General features: G+C 50.6%; 1 protein-coding gene across 25 annotated transcripts in view; it reads right to left on the bottom strand.

Moving 5' to 3' along the window:
* IKZF1 (IKAROS family zinc finger 1) overlaps positions 1-11,949 on the bottom strand; it is a 98,679-nt gene extending 86,730 nt beyond the window's left edge. For 4 of the 25 annotated variants that reach the window (XM_058725558.1, XM_058725551.1, XM_058725560.1 and 1 more), the window contains exon 1: positions 10,426-10,731. The gene's annotated coding sequence lies outside the window, so the exon portion shown is untranslated. Of the gene's footprint in view, positions 1-6,543; positions 7,159-8,175; positions 8,213-10,425; positions 10,732-11,393; positions 11,517-11,926 lie in introns of those variants that run through there. The other 21 variants (XM_058725550.1, XM_058725545.1, XM_058725575.1 and 18 more) reach the window with 18 other exon arrangements.
* Positions 11,950-23,135: the final 11,186 nt, after the last annotated feature.

Genomic DNA, 23,135 nt, shown 5'->3' on the forward strand with positions numbered 1-23,135 from the left:
AGCACCTACACAAAAACCAGGATCGTAGGTCTGCGGAGGGAGAAGCCAGAGGGAACGATTATTTCACAGAAGTCAACTGTGATTTTCTACTCTGCCCGGGGATACCCAGACACCTGAACTTCTGAACCGATCAACGGCAGAAAACACCACAGCAGCAAACACCCGTCGCCTGGGCAGTTTTTAGGGCCCTGAATGCTCTTATTGTGTCTTTGGAGCCAGTGGCTCTGAATCTTGCACAAGGGGAAACAGATGTGGAGATAAGTGGAGGCCAGCGTGACAGCGACGTCGGGGGCTGTCCCTCCGGGGGTGGGGGGCAGAGCCTGCTGTCAGAAGCCACTGCCCACGGCCATCTCCCTCTCTGGAGCGGTCACTGAGCCTAACACCGCTTGCTGTCTCTCCCTCCCTCCCCTTCCCTCTCTGTGTCTGTGTCTCTGTCTCTCCCAGGTCCCTCTGCTCCAACAGGACTTGCCTGGTTTCGGTTTCATGGAGTTGGCCTATCAGCAACTCTAGAAAGCAGGGGGTGCAGAGGGGCAAACACAAGGGCTGAGAGACGGAGCAAAGGTGGCCCAGCACACTTCTGCTCCTGCAGCCAGGCCAGGGGAGACATGGCCTTACAGCTGGGGCCACCCTGTGAAGGAGCCCTGGGGACAGGGAGCTTTGGAAACCCCCCCCCCCACCTTGTCCCTTGTCCTTCTTTCCTTCCTCCACACCCACGATGGACTGGGGACCTGGCTGTCCCCTGGGAAGATGCATCCAACCGCCCTGGGCGGTCGTGGCTCCTGGGCCAGGAGCTGGGCAAGTCTCCAGTACTGTCCTCATTTCCACCTGCAAGCGAGCAGGTGGCCCCAAGAACAGCCCCGAGAGCCACAAGGAGCCTCAAGGGCCACTGTCACGTGTGCAGGGCTGGCTGCGGTCCCCAGCCCCGTCCTCAGCCTCCTGAAGTGCCCCTTCCTTTCCCGAAGATGAGCCCCTCCCTTCACATCATTTGCTCTGAAATCGCCGTGCTCGCCCATAATGAAGTCAAAATGAAAAGCCAGCTGCCCGTCCAGAACCACAACTTGATTCCTTTTCGAGCAGCCCGAAGTCATGGCTGTTCCAGCACGGCTAAGTGCACAGCATGCGCAAGTGGCCGTGACGAACCCCGGTGGTCACTCAGCATGAGTCTGCTCCCCAGGTTCACACAACTCCTCCACAAGCTTTACAAAAAACCCTCAGTTCTCTGTGGTTCAAGCAACGGACACAAACTAAAGAAAATGCCATGTCTGCGCAGCGAGAGGCTGTTAATAAGACTGTCCTGCCTGTTTGCAAGTTGCCAACGGAGTAAATCTTAAAAGCCCTCGTGGCACAAAACAGAATTTCTTTGGAGCCCTGTGTGGCGAGGAGTGTTCACAATGCTTATCATGGTGATCCCTTTGCAATATGCACAAATATTGAATCGGTATGTTGTCCATGGGAAATGAATGTAATGCTACATTGCAATTATGCCCCAATTAAAAGTACATCCATACATAAAAACAATGCCTTTCCCCACCCCTGATACACAGAGGTGACTTTCTGCCCAGTGCCATTTCACGACATTTCTCGAGTACCTTATATGTGCCAGGAAGAGGCAGTAAAGGAATGGATATGGCTTTATTCAAGCAACTGACAACGGCACTTAACAGGCCAACGGGAGTGGGCACCTGGTCTACCTTGTCCACCGTTTTATGTGTCTGGCGCAGTGTTCATTTGTTAAACGTGTACCTGTAACCTTCGCGATTACGCTGTACAACTGTAATCATCGCGCATGATCTGTGTATGATTTCCCTTCTATAGATGAGAAGACTGAGGCTGATAATGCAGCAGCCCGCACGAAGGCACCTGTCTAACACAACAGCAGAGCTGATCCGGACCCACAACCTCTCCACGGAGACGCGTTTTTCACTCCCGCCCGGGCGAACCGCAGAGCCCAGGCTCGTGGTCCCAAATTTCAAACGGACAACGGGCAAGGAGTGGATGTTCCCTGTGTCCTAACAGGAAAGAAGTGTGTCCTTGGTACTACTGTGCAGGTAAAGGCAGACTTCATCCCACAACTTCCACGGTGAAGTCAAATTCTGCTTATTGCATAAAATGTATGCTGTTGATCTTTGTTTTTTTCCCCCTCCTGAAGAGTGAGATTGCATTACACTTACATTTGGGGGTTATTTCCTTATCAATGACGCTTGTTTTGAAGGGGGCGGGTGTGTGGGGAAAAAGGGCCAAGCCTATAATCTATTTAAAACGCCTTAGGTCACAGACCTCTTTAATAAAACCCATTATCCCTGCCCAGAGAGAGCCCTTTCATTTTCAGATGGGTAGATTTTATTTTTGCAAATCTATCATATCACTGTGAATTACACTGTATCGTAAAAAAAGAAATGTTCCAAGAGAAAGCTAAAGCAATCTGCGAGGTCTTTGTGTCTGGTCAGGGGGACCTTATAGGTTTTCCTAACAACTTGACAAAACAGGTCAGGAGAGCATAAAAACTTCTGGGCACTCTTATTTCATTTCTGATTCTTTTCATTTTTCAAAAATTAGCTGCCAATCTACACATTTTCATGATTATTCCACAGAGTATTGCTGGCACAAATAACAATGAAAAACAAGATTTCAACAGGACAGCAGGGAATCCAATTTGGCTTTTGCCGGGCTCCCCCTCCCCCATATTTAACGGAGCCACAGAAAATGCCTCCAGTGGTTCGTTCTACTGTGAACCTGCTTTTTTCAGGGCAAATTAGCTCAGATGTGCAACTCTGTCCTCACATACCTCCCCCGCCTTTGGGGCAGGAACTGGTATGCAAAAGAGGAAGGGGGGGGGACCGAAGAAGCCTTTTCAAAATACAGCTAAAAAGCATGCTGTTTGAAAACATTCTCAGCAAGGAGATATTTAATGCAGAAGGGAAAAGAACACAAGAATACTGCTAAATGTCATCATGGAGCCACCTGTCTCCAAGTGAGGTATAAAGAACGATGAGAGATACTGCATTACATTAGATTTTTTTTTTTTTAAATAGAGAAGGCAGAGTTAGAGGGACGGTTCCCTACGCTCATCCATCTGCTCTCAAAAGCAGGTCCTGCACAGGATTTCTAGGGGCCCTAGAAGGTTCTGGCATTGTGTGATTCTCCTATGCAGAGAAGAGACTGTAAAGGATCTGGGAAAGAGGCTAGTAAAGAATGTTCCAGCACTAGACCACAGGCTCTCAAACTACTCCCAACATTGTTTATGAGGCAACCATGGCAGAGACATTCACACTCAAAATTTACATTCACTTTTATAGGACTTTTCCTGATTCTGACTGTCCTCAGAAGCCATTTCCTAAGCAGCTTCCTCAAATATAAATGGCTTTTTACACTTCACTTCATCACTTAAGTAAAAAAAAAAAAAAAAAAAAAAAATCTAAGTTTAGAATCATTCTCTTCTACCCTCTTCCCGATTTCAGAAGACCTTCATGCATGGCCAGCAACTGTGCAACAAAAATGAGATTTACACTTTTAAAAAAATATAAAAACTGCCCCAAAATAATGATGTGCACCGATATTCCCAAGAGTGCTGATGTCTTGTCATTTCTTATTACAAAGTGATGAAACAGAGGAGCATTTTCCTGTTCCTGTATTGCGCCCGCCCCCCACCTCTCAAGTTATTTTTTTCACTTAAAAAAAAAAAGGATCAATACAAAGTTACAATGTTCACTAAGTGTTTTACTCAGCAACTGCCAGTGCTGTCCTCGGAAAGAGAATAGTATCTTCTCTGGTCCTCTTAGCAGTGGCTTTAGTTAAGGTGTTAGTAGATCATTTCATGGACACACGTGGAACCTCAAAATGAAAACTGAACACGCAAATCCACTTGTGCTGTATACCCATAACATTCCCCCAAATGGTAACACTACAAGACCGCCAGACTTTTTTAAATTGAAGGGCTTGTGTGAGCTGCCTTGGCGAAAGATACATTCCACTGAGACCCAAGGAAGTACACTTAGACAAATCTCCCCAGGCATGGCCGGTTGTTTACAAATACACCCACATCTGTTTATTTCCAATAACTGGGAGCCACTGCTGATTTACCCGCTGAGAACATTCTGGTAGGGACTGTAACCTTTTCTCATTTCAGGTTAGCCTCTGCTGTCTGGTTGGGAGTGAGACAAGATCTACTAATGTACATAGGAACCTGGAGAGAAAATGTGTTCCAGAGCAAACACATCGAGGGACTCATGGTTGCCCAGACTTCCAGGTACCCCTTATTTCTTGCGATGGAAAAAGGCTGCTTGGCCCAGAGAGAGGGGCTGTTTCCTCCTGGCTCCAGGGAGGAGAATGTAGACACCCTGCTGACTGACTCCCTCCACTAAAGCCACAGAGTTTCCGGGCCAAAGGGAAATTCTCTCTGCAAGAAGACACACATTCTGAGCTCCTCTGTTCTTTTTGGCAACACCCACAAATCATCAAGTAAAATCACTTAAAGTGAGGCAACTTTGCGAAAAGCGTTAAAAAATCACCTATGTGCCCATTTTCCCACTACGTCCACACCCCACGGAATGTGGATTCAAGACCCCGGTTCCTTGAACCCTAGCCTGCGTCCCGGGAGCTGCAGGACTCCAGAATTCACCTCGCTCCCCCAACCTCAAACGGTCTCCGCTGAAGTCAGACCAAGCCGTTTCTGAGAAGAGTAGAAGGGGGAACACACATATCAGTTACTTGGTGAGAACGACTGCTATGACAATCCACCCAACAATTACAGACAAGAAGACCGCTCAATGTTCTCGGTGGCCTCTTCAGTTGGATCGAGTTCGCAAGGAAAGTTCTAGATGTCCATTTTATTCTGGGACAGACCGAGAGCTTGGTCCCAGCGGGGCTGTAACCCAGACGTGGGTTATATGCCCAAGAGCCCCACACAAATGACGAGGTCCATATGAACACACGTTCCTGGCAGGTATCAGGCCCAACCAGGATCGCCTAGAGCCCAGTCTGTAATCCACGACCTTTGGCCTACAAGGTCTTCATGCAAACCCGGGTGTGGGGTGTCATCAGTAGAACCTCACAGAAGCTTACAACTTCCTCCTCTGTAGGGCTACAAAGAAATCGGCACGTCCTTATTTATAATTTGGCAGAAAATGCTCACGTCCGTCAGACAGCAAAACATAGGAGAGCTAATTTTGAACAGTACAACCAGATTTTTCTGCGGCCCTTAAGTGTAAATTATTTTCAATGCTTCATTTTTAAGTATCTTGTTGTTTGTTGTTATTGTTCAGCAAGTTTCCTTTCTTTCTCAAAAGGCTCTCCTCCTCCACATGAAGCTGGAGGTTCCTGAAATCCAGGGAAACACGGACAACTCCAGGCAGCAGGAAGCCCCGTGTAGAAAAGCCCTCGAAATTTCCAAATGAGTTTTAAAAGGGAATTAATTGCCTTATCTCTCTAACAACCTCCCATAATTAGTGGTCTGATTTCAGTTTAATGAAGTGGGATACACAATTTATCAATATGGTTCCACCATGGATCTCTTTGCATATCACTTTAATTTTCTGCCCTACACAAAACTCAGCCACAAAGGAGGAGAAACAGGTCAGTTTTTCAGGCTAAAAGTGGGGCTCACACCGGGGGGGTCGCTGGCTCTCTCTCCTTTCCATTAAAACCCTGGAGGACATTTCAGAGTGTCTCAGGAACAAGCTTATAAAAGATCAATTCCTCATTTTCATTTCTCCTGAAGATTCTAAAGTAAACATCCCCCCCCACCCCCACCGACCTTAGGGCTAAGGAGGTATCTCATTTGCTCTGAGTTTGCCAGCGAAAATCTGACTCAAGGACCAAAAAGCACCCCCCAAAAAACGGATGAATCAATGTCCATGGTGGAACTCTTAGCTTTGGAAAGGAGTCGGACCCACATGGCTCAACCTGCAATTGTTCCAAATGACCAGAAAACACCTTGGAGGGTTGATATCAGTGCAATCTCGAAAATGGAGCTTAAAGTCCCACCTCGGTATGGATAAGAGCGCTTAAAAATAGTTCATGCCGCTCTTTGTCAGTTGTTTGTACAGCCTCTGCAAGCCACCCCCCACCCAAGAAAGAAGCAAGACAGAGGGAGGGCAGGGAAGGAGGGCAGAGGAAGGATGCTGGGTGCGCCCTTCACATCCCACGGCCCCCCGAGCCCCCCGGCCTGGCAGCTGGGCACCATATCCATTATGCTAACTTTTGGCGCGAAAACGGCAGGAAGAGAGTCAGATTTCCTTTAGCAGTGAGCTGATTGCCGGAGAAAAATGAATCATTGCACACTTGAGTGAGAAAATATGAAGAAGGCACTTTCCCACTAATTAGGGCCCATTCTGGGCAATCCGTTAAGCAGTGGCCCCTGCGCCACGAGCCATCAGGAGGTGGGGCACAGGAACACCCGAAAGCAGCGCGTGCAAATGGTGCATAATGACGCTCTCCATCACCCCAGACAGGTGGCGCAGGGGTGCGGGGCAGGGGCTGGGCAGGGGCCACACCGGTTCTCCCCCCGTCTATGCAAGCGCAGCAGCGAAAGCGTGGGGCACTCACCGGTGAGCGCGTGCCTCCCAGAGACCTATGAGCACTGCCTTTTGAGGACTGGGGTGGGGTCTTCGGACCCTGGGCCGCGTGGAGTCCCCTCGACTCAGCCGCCTGAGAGGGACCCTGCTGTCCCCCGGGGTGGAGGCCCGTCTCCTCCACCACCGCCTGCACACTCCACTGGGGCGGAGAGAAAGGTGGGACCATTTGCCAAATATGCAAAAAAGGAGGGAAGATAGTTTTCTCTCAGGAAAACACGGGCAGGAAGGGAGCCTTGCGCTTCCTGTCCTGACCAAAACGGGTTCAGAGATTATGAGGACGTCTGAGCTGACAGGCTTGCGGTGGAAGACGGAGGGAGCTCTTTGAGTCAACAGGAATTGAGGGCTCCCCGAAGGCAGACATGGCTACACGGGAGAAGGGAAACAGGGCCAGACCTGCACCGGGCAAGACAGAGGCCCCCAGGCCTGGCCGTCTGGGCTTTTGCCACGTCTGACAGAGCATCGCGGGTGGGTCACTGGGGGCACCTGTGGCAGCGGCCTGTTTATCACAGCAAAGTCAGACAAGGACAAAAAGCCAACGGAAGCCTGTAGGCCGCGGCCTGTAGGTGTAGGCCTCGGCCGGTGCCCCGCGGGCCCTTCTCAGGGGTGACCCCCCCCCCCCCAGCGACACACACACAGAGGTGGCCCTGCCCCCTCTCCCCACAGGAACTTCTGCAAAGCGGCTTTGGGTTGGCTGCCTCTCACTCATCCTCGTCCCCACACAGCATCTCACGCCTCACGTTCCATCACGTCTTAAAGACATTTGCCAGAGTAGCACACAACGTTTAAAAACCGCGTCTGAGGAAAGCTATGAAAGCGACAGCCTGGCAGGGCGGGTGTCACGGGAGCCACAGAGAGAGGAGCCGGGTGCAGAGTTGTTTCTCAAACTGCACAGAGCACCGCCGCCCCCTCGGGTCTCCACAGGGAACCAGCCACATTGCGGTCGCTGGAGTTGGGTCTGGGGTGTGAGAGTCCCCAACGGGCCCCACTGCTATTTCCTACCTTATCTGACTTTGAAGCTTGTGTGTGTGTGTGTGTGTGTGTGTGTGTGTGTGTCTGCCCCTCCCCTGCTTGCTTGCTCTCTCTCTCTCTCAAAAATAAATAAAAAATAAATTTAAAAAAATATCAACAGACCCACCCCAGACGGGGAGTAACCTTAAGCACCGGGGGCCAGACAGAAGCAGCATCTGGTCAGAAGCCTGAGGCACAATCCCCAGGAAGGCCTGTGAGCCTCACACATCACAAGCGTTGCCAGAGAACCAACAAGAGGCTTGGGTTCGTTCCCCGTGCCAGAGCCACTGGGGGAATCTCCATTAGAATAAGGCAACGGAAACCAATACTTATTTCGTAGCGAAATGATTTCATAATCACAAAGCTTAGAAGATGGGAAAAACGCACACGAGCTGTGAAACAGTGTTATCCTTGACGGATTCTGGGTTCACTGCAAAGCTGTAACCTGCACACACAGTCTTGGGCAGACACCCAAAGTACTGACATCGTTTACGTCTAAACTCAACAGCATAACGAGGAAAACCCATCATGCTTTAGTAAAAGGCAAAAACCAACCGAACAAACAGAACCGAAAAGGAGGGGCTTTATTACTCACGTCAGGTCTGTGTGATGTGAAAACTCTCACCCTGCCCCTATGCCTCCCTCTCCACGCCAGCTCTGTGTGTGTGTGTGTGTGTGTGTGTGTGTGTGTGTGCAGAGACGCACAGAATTTCTTTATTTCCTGTATCTGTTCACGCACACCTGATCTTGAAGCACACACGGGACTCGTGTACGTGTGGGGGTAGGGGCATTTCATCACATGGCATCCACCATGTTCCCCCAAATTTCCAAAGTTTGACATGTATGTTGACAATGTGCAACTGCATTACCTAAACATGAGACACACAAATCCAAATCAAGGGGTGGGATCCCCCCAAAACAACCATCATCCTCGAACGCTTAAGTCTCTCGCCAAGTGACAAAGACACGGTGGCCCCCAGCACGCCTGAGCTTCAGACCTCTTGGCCAGGAAATTCACCAAGCTCTTAGTGTCTCAACAAAGGAACCGGTGCCACAGACGGCCATGGTTTACCTTCCCTCACGAGGCTGTGGACCAACTTCTCCAAAGCGTCCAACGTCACACATGCACAGTTTTCTTTACAGACCCGCCAACTTGTCCCGCGAGAGCGCACTACTGGACTATTACGGCCACCAGGCTCCTGAATTCCGAGGAGGTATAATTAATTCCTCAAGGTGCAGCATTTCACTGAAAACGCTGGTGAATTAAACAAACAAGCATGCTGGGATCTGCAGAGCCCCTGCCTTCAACTACCACCAGGAAGCAAAACGGGAAGATGGCACGGCCACTGAACTCAATAACACGGTCTCGCATCAGCCTGGGTGGACTTTAAGACCGGGAAGCACGTTTTTGTTTTTCTGTTTTTGTTTTTGTTTTTGTTTTTTGCCACGTAAAAAAGGTATCAACACATACGTTCCTGGAAAGTTTTAAAATCACATACATGATATCAAGCCAGAACTGTATGGGATTTGGAGACGTGACATCATTATTTACATGTGTGCATACAAGTTCTGTTTTAACACGTTCTGCATATCCTATGATGTAAGCAGGTAATCTTCCTGCCACAGATACTTGTCACTGTTTAAAATTTTAGCCACGTTGCCAAATAATCTGATTTGTCGCCGAAACAATTCTGACACACGGAATACCGAAACATACTCAAACGGCAGCTTTAAAATTCCATTTGAAAGATGAATCCCATTGACCCCCTCAAACGTCTCCAAACAAAGAAAGAAATCCAAGAGGCTCCAACCGTTTCCTGCTGGTTTCTCTCTCCTCTCAGCTCAAAACCAAGTGAACCCATCTTTGCAACCGTTTCAATTTCTATGAAAGTTGAAATATTGTACACATTGCATATTTTCTAATTCCATAAATTTTTCTCCTTGAACAGGAGTTGGTTTGGGTGGCAAGTAGATATTTTCTTCAAGAGAAGTTTGAGTCTCCAAGTTCAAAAACAAGGTGTCTGGGAGCAGAGATGGGGGTGGGGGGAGGCAGGGGAGTGGAACAAGCAGCACGCTGGCTGAGCCAAGCACGCTGCCTTGAATTCGCTCTGGGCCGGCTGCAGCCCTGGGCGGGGAGAAGGAAAACAGTGTTGGCAATGCCTGTCCAGACGCTGCGGACTTTCTGCTCTCCACATGTCACACTCTGTGCCTCGAAATTGGAAGAAAAAACAATCTCATCGTCACTAGGTTCCTCCGGAATCACCGAGGATCCTTGACCATTTTTTTTTTTTAAATACATTTTCAAATACACCCACCAGTAACCTGACGCCTTCTTGCCAGGGCGTTTGGAAACCTAATCGCCAAAACTGCAGTCAGCAAAGGAACCACTAACTTTTCAGACCGGGATAATTCCTCATTTGGCAGAAAGCAAGTTCAGACGCGATCTAATGGTTTTTCAGGACAAGCAAAAGGCTGGCCCCTCAGAGATCAGGAGAGAAAGCTCTCCCTGGGTGACTTTATAAAGCCTGGCTTCCGTCACCTCTAGGTACATATCAATTTAAATGCAACGGGCGCTGGACCGTCCTCCCCGTGGTGACAGCGGGGCGGCTCACGAGTGTCCCACGCCGGCCTGGCCCTGCGCCTTCGGTCACCGCACAAGTTGGCGGCGGAGGCTTTGACAAAAGTCAGCGCTCTCCCTATCCCCAGAAAGGAGAGGCGGACCTGAGCGAAAGCAGGGATCACAGCTATTACTGCCTTGTCTTTTCATTCTCTTCCTCTCTGTTTTTTTTTTAAGCCACCGGCTACTCTGAGTTTTCCTACTGAAATTCAATTGGAAAACACTCACGTGGACGTGTGCGTCGCACTTTGGGGGCCGAGACCGATCCTCGGGCGCGAACAGCAACCTCGGGGCCGGGGCTCCCTCTGCCCGCCGGGCTCGCCCGGGGCCGGCCGCCTCGCCACCTCCAAGGTCCCGGCCGGGCTCGGGCTCGGCGGCGCTGCGCGGGGACCCGGGGACCGTGGCCGCAGTCGCCGCCCCGGGCCGCGCACGCACTTGTTAGAGCGCCCTGCTAACTCGGCCGCCGGGCTCTTCCCAGCTTTCTTTCACAACGACTTCCTGAAGTTGCTCACTCGCCCGGTTCCCCATTTCTCCGCCACCCTCCCCCCCCCACCCCCCCACCCCTCCTCCGCCGGCTCCGACCCGGCTTTCGCGCTCGCTACCGGCCGGCCGCCCCGCGCGCACAGCGCCGCCCACGGGCCGCGCACCTGGGCCCCCTCCGCGCCGTGCCCCTGCGCCCCGCCACCTGCGGCCGCCCGCGCTCCGCAAACTTTGGGGGCGGCGCACCCCTCCGGCCGACCGCTCCGCCGGCCCGCAGCCGCCCCGCCCCGCGCGCTCCGCCCTGCCCTCGCCCGGCTTGCTGCCCCGGAACGCGGAGCGGGACCCGGGGGGCGCGGGGCGCGGAGCCGGGCGCTTGGCCTGGCGCGGAGGGGGACTCGGAGCGGGGCGCGGGTCCGGGCGCGGAGAGGGACTCGGAGCGGGGCGCGAGTCCGGGCGCGGAGGGGGACCGGGAGCGGGACGCACAGACGGGCGCGTAGCGGGACGCGGACCCCGGGCGCGTAGCTGGAAGCGCCGCCTTCGCCCCAGCCTCCGCCGCCGGGTCGCCGGCTCCCGCGGTGCGGTCCGACCGCAACTCCGGGACCGCGCGCACAAACTTTGCCGGGGCGCGGGGCTGGGTCCCGGCCCCCCCTCCGTCCCCACTCCCCCCCCCACTCCCACTCCAGGGCCGCCGGGGCGGCGGCGGGCGCGGGCCGTACCTGCTGGCGCCGCCGCCGGCTGCAGCCCGCTCGCCCGCGCCGGGCCCGCTCGGCGCGCCGCCGCCACCCCCGCGCGCAGCGCGCCCCGGCCCTCCCCTCGCCGCCGCGCTTCCTCATTCCAGCGCCGCATCGCGCCGCGGCCCCGCGCGGCAGGTGGCGGCCGGCTTTCTGCGCCCCGGCCCGGGTGGCGGCATCGGCCGCCGCGCCGCGGGGCCCGCGCTTAACCCTTGGGGACCCGGCGCGGGCGACGCGCGCGCGGGGCGGTCGGAGGCGGCGGCGGGGCGGGGGGTGCTGCTCGCCCCGCCGCGGGGACTCCGGGGACCCGGGACATCGTGAGGCACTTTCCCCGGTGTCTGGGGTGGGGAGCGTCCGTTGCCCGCCCGGCTCCACGTCCCTCGAACTGGGGCCACTGGGCTCCCCGTTTCCGGCTGCGACCCCGGGTGAGGAGTGCCCACTCGAGGGGGTGGGAAAAGTTGATCCTCCGCAAGTGAGGGGAAGGTGCGATTCATTTTCCCAGACAACCAATGGAATACCTCTCGTCTCTCTTCCCTCCCACCTGCTCAGGCAGAAGTTAGGATCGCGCCTTCCATCTTGGTCTGCGTGCACACCCAGGTGTGACAGGGCGGCCGCGGGAGGAGGTGACAGCGAAGGCCTCGGCACCTCAGACCCCCCCCCCCCTTCCCCGAGCCCCGAAGCACGCGAGGAAGGCGCTGCGTGTGTCTCGTTGAGACAGGAATGCGGGCTCTAACCGCGCACCTCTTGACGCCCGTCACTCTCATTAGCCGGGCCCCACCCGAGCGGGAGCCAGGCGACGGTGTGCTGTTTGAGCAGAAGAGGGAGAATCGTGAATGCAGGCGATTTGTCCCCATCCCCCTTGGGCGTTAAGGGAGGGATGGAGACCAGCGAGCCGCGGGCTCTGCCCTTCAGGACTTGCAGGGGCGCATCCGGAAAGGTACCCCTGCACGGGAGAGAGGAGATCCAGTGCAGATCCTGGGGAGGGCCAAATGATGCCTTCCTGCAGGAAAGTGAGGAAGGGCGCCCCTGGGCCCGGAAGGGGCTCGGGGGTGCAGGCCTTGCAGGTGGACAGAACAGCACAAAGGTGACAGGTGGAAAATGTCACTTTGGGCAGTTGAGTGGGGCAGGGACTGGAGACCACCGGGGAAGGCTGTGGCCGGCCTGGCTGAGGAGGCTGCTGGTGGCAGGGCCCAGGCAGTCGTGGACCGGCTTTGCCTGGTGCATCTCTGGGAGAAATGTCCTCTACCCTCCACGAACCCCAGGCAGCGGGACACGTTCTTCCTGGACCACTTCTGCAACTCCTACCACTGAATTAGTGCTAAGAGAAACTCTGAGATTCTGAGCCCAGAGCCTGTTAACTCCCCCTGCTTAGAGCCCAGAGGAAGTGGAACTAATAAAAAGGTCCATGGCTTTAATCCCTAGCCCACCCCTTACCTATATGACCTTAGGCAAGTCACTGAACCTCTGAGCCTCATTGCCCTTATCTGCAAAAGAAGTCAATGCCACTTCATTGCTCTTCATTGCAAGAGTCCTTGTCAGGATTCTATGAGTCAATAGACATAAGGTTCAAAGCCCAGGGAGGCCAACAATGTAGTGGAGAGGTTAGAGGATACCTCTGGTTCTTAGAGGCACACAACACCCTTAGCCCCCAGTGTGTCTCTTTAAATGTGTGTCATGGGTCCCCAGGAGTGGGAATCAAGGACTCAGGCCAAGGCATTTCCTCCTGGGGCAGAAGAGTAAGAGGTGAAGGACCCGGATAGTTGATGCTGTGTGGTCTTGGCCGAGTTCCTGAACTTCTCTGAGCTTCCATTTCCCCGTGTACAGCTGGGTAGGAATAAGGTAAGCCGCCTCACAGGATTGTTTGTGGATCGTGTGTTTCACATATGACAGTTTTTGCCATCCGCTGATAGCAGAGAAAGGACTCTGAGTGGTCACTAGTGTTTATCGTGAGCCCTGCTAGCCACCAATGTCTTGTTGAGTTGGAGAGCAAGCTGGGAAGAACCAGGCTTCATGGTCCACCTGTCCCCCCGCCCCCACTCCAAAACAGGTAGAGGACAAGAGTCCTGCTGTGACCTGGGCTCTGTGGGTAGACACCAAGGCCTCGGAGAGGCTGCTTAAATCATCAATAAAAGCACGTTGGAGGGAAAAACTTAGCAGGGGAAATTGAAACATGTGATCTTTTTTTAAAAAAAAATTATATCTCTAAAGTCATTTTGTTTCTTTAGAATAGATACATATTAATGTTGCAGCATTTAACGAAGGGCAGCCTAGTTTATTCAGACAATAACTGTCAAATTAGCAATTTTTCTTCTTTTGCGATATTACCAAAAGAACAAAGAGCCCCTATAGAATGAATCACAGACTACCTACTCAGAGCTTACTCTAATAAGGGAATCCTGCTATGGGCACTTTTGTTCTGGCAGAGACTAGAGACGGTTCTAAGGAGAATGAGTTTTAAGCAGAAGAGGGATGGTTGATTGGCACTTTCATTTCTTACTACCTGTGTGAGTCTTGGCAAGTTACTCAACCTCTCTGAGCTTCCGGTCTGTCCTCTGCAGAGCATACCAACTTTACAATGGTGTTGATGGAATGAGGTGAAATTAAGTGAGCTGGTGTATGCAATTTGTTGTGGCTATAATTGTATTTTGCTTCCATTAAAAAATATCTGTTAAACGGCAAAGGATGAACATCCCTTTTTCCTGCAGCCGTTGGGAAATAGCAGGAATAATCCTGAAGTAACAGGAAAAGTTGTTCATAAAAAAAAAAATTCTATCATCTTTCTACAACGCTGAAGTTATGCAGAACGCACACGGTTTCTTCTGTAAAGGAACAGGAACGCGAACGAAGAGACCAGGACGTGGATGGAATTTTTGCAACAAGGACTCTGGTTCTTTGGTTTCTTGTCCCTACTTTTCACCACCCCCAGCTTCTGCTTCTGCTGTTTTTGAAAACCAACAGTTGCTGGTCTGGGGCAAGATTTTTGACCATTTTTTCCTGAGGCTCACTGCCTTGGGTTTGGCTTTTTCTAAGCACAGAAGGGTGGCTCCCACTCCTTCTGGAAGGGAAGGAGCAGGACACAGGGGCCAGGACTGCCCAGCCAGTCGCACGGAGACCCCGCAGGATGTTCCGTTTCCTGCCACGTTTAAAAGGCCCTCTCTGGAGGCCCTGTTGCTCCTGGCCTTGAAACCCACAGAAATTCAGCAGCTCTCCTCACCGTTCACATTTCCGCCTCTCGATCTGAATCGAGGATGTGTCGCAGCTGACAACCAAATTCTTCCCACTTTATGACAATTCCTTTCGCTTTATTCCCCTTGGAATTTGTCAGAAGACACTTAGATTCTCAAAACTGGTGACTTTTTAATCAATACCGTTTGGTTGGAAGAGACTGAAAAGCAAACTAGTTCGGATATAACGACTTGGAGAAGAATAGATTTACCCAGAAAGCTTTCTGATGAAAAGTTGTTGAAGATGTTTTGGCGGACTACAGGAAAAGCAGATCTTGATCTGGCCTGAACAGATCAGAATAAAGACAGAGGGGCGGGTCCGCATCCAGGCGATTCCACTGTGTTACAGGAGCAAGATTAGAACTGGATTGTGGAGTTCTAAGTCTGCTGGTGGCACATCTCCATTCACTTATTCGACGAGCGTGTATTCAGTGACAGCTGCCGTTACAACTGGTACTTGAGAGGCAGGAAGTCCCAATAAAGGCATAACGTGTGGTCTTATTCTGAAGGGGCTCCAGCCCAGTAAATCAGAAACAATTGCATTTGCATGCAAAACGCGTCATGGTCAACTTGAACACACAGCCCGTGGACACACAAAAGGGCAAAGCCACTAAGTGGTTGCTAGATTTTTTTTTTTTAAATGTTTATTTATCTTGAGAGAGAGAGAGAGAGAGAGAGAGAGAGAACAAGAAGGGAAGGGGCAGAGAGAGAGAGAGAGAGAGAGAGAGAGAGAGAGAGAGAGAGAGAGAGAGAGAGAATCCCAAGCAGGCTCCATGCTGTCAGCACAGAGCTGGGTGACACGGGGCTCTGTCTCGCGAACCCTGAGAGCCAAAATAGAGAATCAGACACTCAACCGACTGAGCCACCCAGGGGCCCCTGATGTGCTTGATTTCTAAGTGGTTAGCCTGGGAGACAAATCTTGGTCAGGTCTTTTAGCTACGCCCTGTGCCCTATCCCTCCAAAGACTGATTCCCTTGCGACATCCTTCTCCAATTGGAGGCAAGTGTTTCCTGCTTGCCCCCTTTCAATTTTTTATTTCCCGTAAGGCTGGATCACCTGTCCTGACGGCATGCATCTTGGTGAAGGGACCAGACGGGCACTTCCAGGAGAAGACTAAGGTTTATGAGCAGGCTTTCCAATCTGTAAAGTCCACCGACATGGAGTCTAGTTATGAATCACAAATCTTTCCCGTCTAGTCTCGAAAGGAAGTGGGGTCATTTTGGAGAGGGGGTTGAGGTGGAGGGCCCTGCGGTGGGAAGTGTCCTGAAAACCTGGGTGTCTCTCCCCTCTGCACACAGGGTCACCGTAGGAACCTAGCTGACTCACCCCAATGCCCTGAGCATCAGGTTCAGGGAAAAGAAATCCCGCTGCATGGAGTTGGCACGGGGCGTAAATGAGAGCACGGATGTAGGTCTTTCATCATGGTATGTGGTCATCAGCGTTCGACTCCCCCGCCTGCATTTCCATCAAGGTTCTTAGAGCGACATCCAGCAGAAAGCAGGCGAGACGAAAGGCACATTGCCTGGACGATGTTCCCACATTCACAGCTGGGGACGGACCTTGATCTGGTTGCAAATAGATTGTTTCTCTGCTCAGAGTGTTTGCTGCCAGGCCCGGCTGGTACCAGGAGCCGTAAGTGGGTGTCTGTCTCCCGCTTTCAAGTTTCCAAAAACTTCCACAAGTATTTCATTTGAACTTGTTGATACGGGTGAAGTGGGTATTCATTGGGCCACGTGTGCCTGGGTTTGCCCTGCGTCACTGGCCTCTCGGCCTCCTTCCGAAGACGCGGGAGCTCCCCGGACATCGTCTTTGGGCTGACGTCTGTGGTTCTGATCTCCCCTAGAATCAAAGACTTGTGCATCTTTCAGCCTCCTTGATAGCCTGACCTGCGCATCTGTAGCTGGCTTCTTGTATTCACCATGTCCCCACCCCGAATCCCCTCAAACCTTTCCCCTCAAACCTGTGTCACTACATCAGATCCAATAGCAATGGGAAATTGCCAAGGTCAGGACTTTGGGGGCATTCTTGATGGCTCCCTTCTTCCTCCCCTCCCTCAGTCGGGACCCTCTGCTGGCTCTGCCTCCAACAGGTGTCAGTAACCCAACCTCCCGACTCCACTGCAACCACACGGGTCCAAACTCTGCCACCTTCTGTCTGCAGACTGGGGGGGCTCTGAACGGCTCTCTACTCCTGTCCTTGCCCCTCCTAGTATGCAGGGAAGGCCTGAGGAAAAGCTCATCAGATCATGCACTTCTCCGCTGGACTCAGGTCCAGCCACTAACTGTGTCCTTTGCTCACTGGTCTCCAGCTGCTTGGCTTTGCTTTGCTGGTCCTCAAGCACCAGCCATGGCTCACGGTACCTGCCGTTCTCTGGACGCCTGCCCGCCTGCCCTCTTTCCTGCTTCGAGTCTTTGCTCAAATGTCATCTCAGCTCCAGGACAGTCATGGCCCACCCTCCATAAAGGCGTAACAATGCTACTACCCCCACCCAAGCATCCTCTAAAAAGAGGATGTCTTTGCGTTACATTTTTTTTTTAATGTTTATTTTTGAGAGAGAGAGAGAGAGAGAGAGAGAGACAGAGCAAGAGCAGGGGAGGGGCAGAGAGACAGAATGAGACACAGAATCCAAAGCAGGCCCAAGGGTCTGAGCTGTTAGCACAGAGCCCGACACAGGGCTCGAACTCACAAACTGTGAGATCATGACCTGAGCCAAGGTCTCAGATACTTAACGGACTGAGCCATCCAGGCGCTCCTTCTTTACATTTTACACAGCGCTTATTTTCCAACATGCTCTGTTGTTAACATTTGTTTGGTTTACTCTCTGTGAAGACAGGATTTTTTTTTTTTTTGGTCTGTTTTGTTTTCTCAGTGCCCAGAACCAGAACTTTCGGTGGATATTTCCACTTATTGGTACCACATTTGAAGGGTTCATCGGACTGTTTTCTAAATCAGGCAAAACAATTTTGTTTAAATTATATGACAGGGATGCCTGGGTGGCTCAGCCAGTCAAGCATCTGACTCTAGATTTGGGCTCAGGTCATGGTGTCACAGTTTGTGGGCTCGAGCCCTGCATCAGGTTCGGGGCTGACAGCGCTGAGCCTGCCTGGGGTTCTCTCTCTCTCCCTCTCTCTGCCCCTCCCCCACACACTCTCTATCTCTCTCAAAGGAAAGAAACAAACTTGAAAAATTATGCGACAAAGAGCTGTTACGTTGTTTTTCTGATCTGCATAGGAAGTGTGTTTTCCTCGTCGTGTAGCTGGACGGAGTCACGTTCCCTTTCTGTCCTTCTGTCTGGGGCTCTCAGCTCATTCGCATAGTCATGCTGTTTCTTCACCTACGGAATGCTCCCTGAGCAGTGATGGGTTCAGCACAGAATGTCCTGCATTTCACTCCTTCCTTGGTCTTCCTTAGGTGTAGTTCACTCCTTCCTCGTGCATGCACGCTTCTGTGGACTTTCAAGTTATTTTTCCAAAGGAAGCAAGTGATGATTTAAATCCGTAACGCTTCAGATTCATGATGAAGTTTCCTTCATCCTGTTCTGGTAGTGTGGGGGCAATTCTCCGGAGGGTGTTGATGCTGCTTTATTTCTGTAGGGTAGGAACGCAGGTTATAGTTTAGTTAGGCCGGGAGTCAGGTTGTTGTTGTTGTTGTTTTCTTTTCTCAGTGGATGCTTTGGAAATTCTTTAAAGATATAATGTATTCTGTAGCTACTCACGGCCTAATGGCTATGTATTCTTTTAATATTTACTCATAATATTCTTATTACTTGCAGATATGTTTTTCTAATGAAGAAAAAGAACTCATTTTTCTATAATATGCATCTCAGAAACTGGCAACTTTGTTTCCACTTCAGAGCTCAAATACACAATTTCCTTTAGCTTAAACAGTTGCAATTAAACCAAAGGGTTGCCTTTTCATTACAATACCCCTTTATTTTCTATGATGATATCTCATAAACGTTTTCCGTGGAGCGGCCTATACTCGATCTGTTGTAGCCAATGATGCTGCATTTTGGGAGAAGGAATCCTGTTGCCTGAATTTATAGATGGTAGCAAAGCCTGCTGTTGGAAACAGACTGTGCAGAATGAAGATCCCATCCTTTGGTACGAGTTGAGATAGGGGATTGGTGCATGTTTCGGACGTAAGTGACTACGGTTGGGGACACGTTCTACGGCCATCCAAGGATGACAAGTGACTAACCCCTTGAACCAAGGGACGTGGCTTCACGGGCTGAGCTGTAGAGCACAGATGTCTTTTTTGATCATTCCATGTTGTAGATCAAGGTTACAGATCACTGTTACAGTAGAACCTGTATGCCGGTTTAATTACCTTCTTATTAGATTGTAATTGGCAAGGCAAACATCAGTTCTGTCTGCTCTGACTCCTCGAGTCTTGAAGAGCCCCTGTTGGCCTCCAAGGGCAGCTTTTGCCCTTTGATTCCAATGCCATTAAGTCCGTAAGACAGCCAGAGTGTTGCGCCACATGATTGATGCTGTTTGAGCCCGACTACCTGATGTAGCAGAGTTTCTCAGAGCAGATCCAAATGCAGCGATCGATAATCATACACTTACAAGTTGTCTCTCCCACTACAGCAGTGCTTAAGTAATCATCACCAAAATGCCCCGGACCCATCTCTCCCAGCACATATTTCTTGTACATCCCCGGAGCTCCTGTTGAGTTCAGTGAGAGCTCCAGGCGCCCAGGGTGGCAGGGCAGTGGCACACGGAGTACTCACTGATTTATATTTGCATGGCTTTCGAGCTAATCAGCAAAAAAAGCTCATCGATCTTCTCTTCCCTAGGAAGTTGGACCACGTTATTATTCTTATTTCGTGGGTGAGGAAAACTGAGGGAAAGGAGCTTCCCAAAGTGAGGAGACTGGAAAGAAAGAAAGAAAGAAAGAAAGCTGCTTCCTGATGACCCCAAAGTAATGTGTGACATCTGACCTTCTACCTGATGGCACTGAGCATTTTGATGACTCCAGAAAGACGGCATTTTAAGGAGACACTCACACCAGTGGGAAACACTGCCACTCCACTGTGAGGGTTCTATTTTACTCTCTGAATCATTTTTTTTTCTTCCAGGAAGGGCTTGCTCGGCTGCCTGAGGTGGAAAAGCCAACAGGACCAGGTTCTTGCTCGGTCCCCCTCTTGATCGAGTCAGAGAAGTGCCCAAGGTCACTGCCCATGGGGTGGCCAAGACTCGGCTTCCAAAGCCTTGTAGTCACACCCCACAACACAGGCTGACGAGCGCGGGCGTGCCTTGTGTCCTGGCTTCTTCCAGGATGGGTTTGCACTAGAATCATTTCCTAGGTATAATAAATTTAGGAGCCTCCCACAGTGGCACTGACAGCAAAGGCAAAAACTGTCAACCCACCCGCCCCCCTCCCCCACCGTGATGGAAAATCTTTCAAGGTTTTCCCAGCAGTGCATTAGAAGCTCTGTAAGAACCCACTGTTGTGCGCGTTTTGAGATTTCACGTCTTCCATTAACCAATTCTGAGACAGAAGACCAGTGTCTGTATTTCCCATGTTGTTGAAGTACCTTTACATAGACTTTAACCCACTTGCTAAATTGCTTGAATTTGTCAAATGTACAAAAGGGTCTACTCCCCGTTGATGGAGTAAAAGTAGGTGTTTGATTAAGTAGATAGTTAGCTATGCTTTTTCCCCACCCCATCTGGATGTGTTAAGGGGGTATGTTTGAAACTTAGCACTCACTTCTGCCTTTCAGAAGGGGAGGGAAGAGGGTATTTAACAAGGTTAATAATGACAGAGAGAGGAATTGACACCACAAAAGAAAAAGAATCATTCCAGCATTTCATGACAGTTCAAAGACAGATGTCGTTGGCTAAGTGAGAATCTCGTCGACGTGGGGGTAATATACACCTTATATGCATATGGCTTTGTGAAAGCAGACTGTCAAATCGGTGAGTGTAAGGTTGTCAAATATGAGACATAGCTGCAGAAAACCCGGAGAACTACTTACTATTTATTTCTTCTCTTAAAGACCCAATCCTGTTGTCTTTTCACAGACAAAAGACCAAGTCCCTTAAGGACCAAGGCAGGTCAAGGGTTGGATGGGATTGAAGTTGGATTGGGGCCTCCTGAGGACATCAGCTTTGGCAATCTTTTGTCTCCTGGAGTATGTTTTTTTCATCTTAATTATATGCGCGCTGTTCTCTTTTGTTTCCGTAGACTTTAGCTCACCCAACAGGGCCACATCTAATTCCATCTTCCTGGAGTTCATGATGAGAAATTCTAGAATTGCAGTTGATGAGACCTCAGACTGAACAAGCTAGAGTCCAAGTCCCTCGGAAGTAGTTTGATCATGGAAGTCAACCCTACCAAGGTGATTTTTGGCTCTGCCATGGAACAAGGTGCTTCAGAGAGGCGTCACTGGCCTTCTGAGCTATGGCAGAGGTTGGGTAGATGCAGGGCGTCACTAGTATGAGTCAGGAGACCTTGATGGGGTCATGCATCTCCCCCCACACTTGGACAAGTCCATTAATCCACCTTCCTAAGCTTTGGCATCTTCATTCATGAGATCAGAATGGTTGATGAGATGATCTCTACGACCTCTCCTAACTGATATCCCATGACTTGACTTTGGCTTTGGCAGTGGGTCTCCGTGGGCTGGCAGGGAACCGAGAACAGCTTTGGGGAAAAGCTTTGCTGGCCATTGACCCATGGTCTCTAAGTAGACCCTACTTCTGTGTTTCAGTGCCATGGCCTCCCAGAAGGTCCCAAACACTGAAGGCTAGCTCTTTTGAAGGTGGTCACAACCTATTATAGCCTCAAATGGCCACAAACACAACCGCTAACTCCGTCACCTACTAACCCGTAGTGACTCACCCCCTGTGAGCAAACCTGAATGGTTTGACTTCAGGACTGTGTGAACGGGAGTAAAGAAGTTAGGGATTTGCCTAACTTTGAGCAAAAATAAAACAGATGCACGCTGGAGAGAAAGACCCCCCCCCCCCGACTGATCTGTGCAGTGCCTTCACAGAGAAGTTTCCTGTTTCTTGCCAGTGGCTGGAATGTCCTGGAAGAGGCCTCCTGAGCAAAAGAAGAGGGATGCCTGGTGCAGACCAGGACTCTTGGGAAAGGCTTGCTGCTGCCTGAGCAAGGGCGAATTAAGGAAGATGTGTTCATATAGACTAAAATAAGTGTATTGATAATAGGGGAAATCCTGAACTCTGCTGTGAGTTAGATGGTCATGGTAAGTGGGAACTGCTTTGGGGAAAAACCCATGACTTCTCCAAATGCCTATGTAAATACCTACAACGTGGAAAATTAGCAGGAAGGCCTTGAGATCTCAGCGCACACTGTCACTTACACTGGAAATATGGAGCTGCTACTGGGGGGGGGGCAATGAAAATAAGAATCACAGCCTCCTTGAGGTCAAAGGCCTACAGCCATCTGATGCTCAGAAAAGAGAACGTGAAAAATGCACAGGGAACAGCTGCGTGAAGCAAAAATCTGGAGGAAAAGAGAATCTGACAAGAATTATAGAAATGTGGGGCACCTAGGTGGCTCAGTTGGTTAAGCATTTCACCCTTGAGTTTGGCTCAGGTCATGATCTCACGGTTCGTGAGTTCAAGCCCTGCATTGGTCTGTCTGTTGTCAGCCCAGAGTCTACTTTGGATCCTCTGTCCCTCCACCCCCCCACCCCTCCCCCACGTGTGCACTTTCTCGTGATTCTTCCTTCAAAAACAATAAATAGGGGCGCCTGGGTGGCTCAGTCGGTTAAGCGTCCGACTTCGGCTCAGGTCACGATCTCGCGGTCCGTGAGTTCGAGCCCCGCGTCAGGCTCTGGGCTGATGGCTCAGAGCCTGGAGCCTGCTTCCGATTCTGTGTCTCCCTCTCTCTCTGACCCTCCCCCGTTCATGCTCTGTCTCTCTGTGTCTCAAAAATAAATAAACTTAAAAAAAAACAATAAATAAACATCAAAAAAAAAGAATTATAGAATTGTGGTCAAGAAGCTATGCAAAGTAAATCGATGAAATTATCTATGGTTAAATAGGCAAGAAGGTCTAAGGAAAATAACCCGGGGAGGAGTATGTTTTGAAATGGATATATGTTACCCAAAGGAGTTTTACATGGTAGGTGACGTTTTCTTAGTCTTAAATGTGGATAAGTCGGGAAAATAGCATGTAGTTCTATATCTAAATGTCCTTAGTAATAAAGATGCATCCAGATGTACTTATGGGTAACATGAGCTTGGCTTTAAAATACTCCAGCAAAACAACAAAAACAATAATATAAATAAAAAGAACAGTTGAGAGGTGGAAGCAGGTTGGCAATATCTTAGCTAGTTATCGAATCCGGGTGGTAGTTCTACTGGGATTCGCTAAATGATTATCTCTGCTTTCATGTATATTTGAAAATATCTGTGATTGTGTTTTTTAAGGCAGAAAGAAAATGAAGACTGCAATTTAAATATCAGTGATATTTTGAGATAATATTTGCAATGGCTTTGAAGGAAAGGTTACATTTGCTCACA

Source organism: Neofelis nebulosa, chromosome 4 (assembly GCF_028018385.1).
Source record: "Neofelis nebulosa isolate mNeoNeb1 chromosome 4, mNeoNeb1.pri, whole genome shotgun sequence".
NCBI classification, from domain to species: domain Eukaryota; kingdom Metazoa; phylum Chordata; class Mammalia; order Carnivora; family Felidae; genus Neofelis; species Neofelis nebulosa.